Genomic DNA, 4,380 nt, shown 5'->3' with positions numbered 1-4,380 from the left:
AAAATCCTCCATGTAAAACTTCCCGAGCCCGAGACACAGCACAGGAGCTAATATTGTCTTTCTAATATCCACTTCATCAATGTAAAAGTTAGAAAGCCTCGGCTCTTGAGCGGGTACCCCCCTCCCCTCCTTCATAATTAGAGCAGACCGTATTTAACATCTGCAAAATAGTCATGCTTATAAGGAATGAGAAATGCGAGATGTTCCATTCTGTTTGCAATGGTTAGACCGTTTTAATCTCTTAACTTCAATATATGTCCTCTAGCAGGCTATACTTCTTGGATTTCATTTTTAGATCCTTAAGGCTGCATATATCTGTCAAACAGACATAATGAATTTAAAGTGCTAATGCCTAGAAGACCAGAAAAAACATTGAAATATATCCTCGGATGATTAAATTACCACCTCTAGCTACTTTACCTCCTTATGTCCAAACAGATTTCCCTTTTTACTTACCAAGTACCGGATCTAGGAGATGTGGAAGATGTAATTTCATGGTTAAAATAAAAAAAAAAAAAAAAGGAAAATAATAATAATAATAAAAAAACCCAGCCAACCCAACCCCAAACCAACCCATGCACCGATCTTTAGACAAGCACTTTTTTTTTTTTTTTTCTTTTTAAACATCGTTTCAGATATGTGCCTATAAGATAGGACTTGCCAGTGACTGGAGGTATTTTTCAATTACACCCGAGCTCCAGGGGAAGCCTGGGGTGGGAGCCCGTGACTGTGCAGCGCTCACCTAATGGCTGGGGAAAGAGAGGGGATGAGATGCGGGCGCGTCCGACGGCGGCGGGAGGGAGGCTCTGCCTGCCCTGCCCCGCACCCCCTGCCCCTCCCGGGGGCTGCCCCCGCTCCCCGCTCCCCTGCCGAGCGGGACGGCCCCGGCGGGGTGTCCCAGACGGGGTTTGGTGAGGGGATGTGGGGGCGATCCCGGCCCCGAGGGTGCCGCGCATCTGCGAGGGACCGGCGAGCCTGGGGAGAGCGGGGACAGAGGGAAGGCGAGCAGATTTGTCGCGCTTTGAAATGAAACGTTATAATCCCTCCAACAATCCTGTTGACTGTGAGCTGTAGCGCCGGGAGTACAACACGGTGGAGGGAAAAAAAAAAAAAAAAAAAAAAGATACATTGTTGGATAAACAGCTCCTTATAGGTAAAAACTGAATGGGCCAAATAGATGAATAAGGCGACACAATGGAAAGGGGGGTGGTGAAAGGAAACGAGTCGGTGGCAGTGGAAGAAAAAGGTAAAAGTGAACAGAGGAGACAAAAGGAGAGAAAAGAAAAAAATGTAGATGAGTGAGACAAAAAAGCAAAGAGAAAAAGAAAAGAGAACAAGAGGGGGAAAGAAGTAATATTTTCCTTGATAAAAATGCACAAAAGGGAAGATGAACTTTGTTCTTTTTCTCTTTCTACTCTCCTCTCTCTTTCTGCTTTTCGCCTCGCAGCACGCCAGCCTAAGCTGAGAGCTGTAATGTCATTAAATTGCAAATGCTTTTTCATTTCCGACACACACTGTTTACTTATCTGGCAAAAACATATGTTGGAAGGAATCCGTTAAATTCTGCCCATTGCCTTGGGTAAAAGTGCAATGGAAACGGACCCACTGAGCTTCTTCTTTCTTCTTCTTTTAGCACTTCCCTTATCTACAAGACTGCTTCGCAGAAAACTGGCTAGTTCAATGAAAAATGAAGATACAGCAGGAGATTAGAGAAGAACACTGAGCAAAAAATTCCTGGAGAGAGGGTCACTCCATTGCAAATGATTTCACTCCTCTAGATCTGCATAAATTACTATTTTTAAGGCATCTCCAAAGTCTGTATATTTTTCTCACTCTGTCAAACATTTAATTTCACGCCCCGTGTTCTGAATATGCTAAAATGCATATCTCTGATGCACCTTTAAGCCAGAAAAACGAATGCAAAATTGAAGATAAAATGATGTGATTTGCACTACAAGCCTATTACTTGAGGTATTTACATATAGTTTACCTCTGCAGTTCTGAGAATGATTTATTAAAAAAAAAAATCTGGATTAAGCTCGTATAAATATGTATAAATCTTTGTTTAGAAAATAGATTTTGCAGCTGTTGTGTCAAAAAGTTCTTTAAGATTCTGTGAAGAATTTTCCTTTCAGTCTGCTTTAAAAAAGAGGGGAAAAGGACAGTATTTGACATCCTGCTTTGGCAGGAAGGAAACCACACACACAGACACACACACACACACACAAACACAAACACACACGTTCAGACATTCAGGATTTTCTAAAGACTCGTGGTTTTTTGTTTTTTTTTGTTGCTGGGGCTTTATTTTTTTTTTTCTTATTTCGCACTTATCTTCCTAAACTTCTCTGCTCACATTCTCTCCCCCTCGCTCGCTGGGACCCGGTGTCAGCCGCGCTCTGGGCTTTCCCGAGCTTGTGAAATAGCGGGTCAGGTGTACGGAAATAATCGTAGGTTGGGAGGAAAAAAAAAAAAAAAGGGAAAAAAAAAAAAGAAGAAAAATAAAAGAAGGGAGATAAATCCTCGCGGGCCCCCGAAGCGGAGGGGAGGACGGCGGGCAGGCTCTCGCCCAACCCGGTCGTGCCGGGTCCCGCCGGGCCGGGGCCGCTCGCGGCTTCCCCGGGGCTGCGGCCGCGGCCCAAGGGCCCCCCCTGGCGGCACCGCCCGGCCCGGCCCGGCCCGGCCCCCGAGCCCCGGGACTCCCCGCAGCCGCCTTCCCCGGCAGAGCGGCTTCCACTCGCGGGGACTTTCTTCCTCACCGCGGGGGACCGAAAATACAGACCCGCGCGTTGAGGAAAGGTGTGGATGCTCACGGGCCCTGCTCGACCGTGCTTCATGGAATTAGCCGGGATAGGCTTCCCAAGCCAGCTTTTCAGCCACCACGCCGCTTGCATTTCTTTCCCTCTGGAGCACCAACAGCGGTGACTGGGGATGAGGTGTGTGAGGAGCGAGGGTGTTTGCTTGGGAATGCCTCATACACGACAGGGAAAACGGGACTTTTCAGAAAACTCCAAGATTAATTTAAGACTTGGCTACGAAATCTAGACCTTGAATAACACATGAATTGCAACGATTCCACCAGGATATGGTGACTGGGAAGCAATTTCTTCCTGCCCCGATTCTATCATCCTATTTTCATCTCCAGAACAGAAACCCTAGTTTTGCTGCTTCCCCCAACACAGAACTTAAAAAGTCACAACAGCAACATCTGCACACATGCACACCGCTGCACATTCTGGTCTCTGGTAACAGACCTCAGAGATAAGAAACTGAAACTCACTGTCTACATCTCTCAAACTCAATAGCAGAAAAAGGTTATTGTTTATTTTTTTTTTTTCTTTGAAGGTGATCAACCCTTCTGGTAAGCACATGGCCGTTCCCCCCTTGGAAATACTTCAGGGTGATGGCAGCTCTCAGCTCCTCTCCTGTCACTGAGTAAAGGCTTCGTGCTTTGTCCACTGCCAGTGCTGGGATGACTCAGGCTATTGACAGTGCCAGCACAGGCTGCTGACCTAGAGGGACAGACAGCAGGTTTGAGCTCATCCCTTGCTCCCACAAAAGTAGAAAGGAAAGGAAAACCAAATACATTCAATTCTTGAGAAGCAGCAACAATCCTCATGTACCGATGGCATCAGTGGCAATAGCACAGCAGTGAAGGGTCCTGAAGGCCATTGCTTCACATTTAAACAGGAGAAAAGTAAAGACAGGAGGGAAATTCAGGGTCTTGAGAAGTGCTTTATTTTAGACAGTGAAGATCCATCTCACGGATTTCTCAGAAATTGGTCTGTTAAATATCAGGTATATAGCACCCAAACCCAGTTATGTGTGAGTGGGCATAAAGACAAAACCAAGATGTAGAGGATGAACAAGTCTCACACGCCATGTAACTCTTCAAATACATTGAGGTGGATAGAAGTAGGGTCTCCCTGCTGCAACAGCAGAACATTTGTCCCTCTGCAATGATCATTTGTGTGATAGACATCTAGATAGTGACCCCTCTTCAGACAGTGCTGCTGTACTGAAGGCCCACAGGCTCAGCAGTCCAGTAGCACATCACCTCCATTCCACACTTTCAAAAGGAATTTATTAATTTTTAACTCCCCAGCATATTCTGCTCTTCTTGTGTCAGGACTCTGAGTCTGTATCATCATTACTACACTAAGATTAGTGTTCTGAAGGTCTTAATCCTTACTGAAATCAACTGCAAGAGCTACAATTTGCTAGTGATGGCACAAAGTAAGGTTTCTGTCATTTGAAATTGCAGTTATTTTGGTGAAATCTCCTGCCATGGAAGCAGGCTTTGTGTGAAGGAACAGATACACACCGTGATGTTTGCACTGAGGGGACAGCTGCACATGTGGAGAAGCTTTCAAGAACTCA

The sequence above is a fragment of the Catharus ustulatus genome, chromosome 2, assembly GCF_009819885.2.
Source record: "Catharus ustulatus isolate bCatUst1 chromosome 2, bCatUst1.pri.v2, whole genome shotgun sequence".
Lineage (NCBI taxonomy): Eukaryota > Metazoa > Chordata > Aves > Passeriformes > Turdidae > Catharus > Catharus ustulatus.
Note: the sequence above shows the minus strand (reverse complement) of the source record.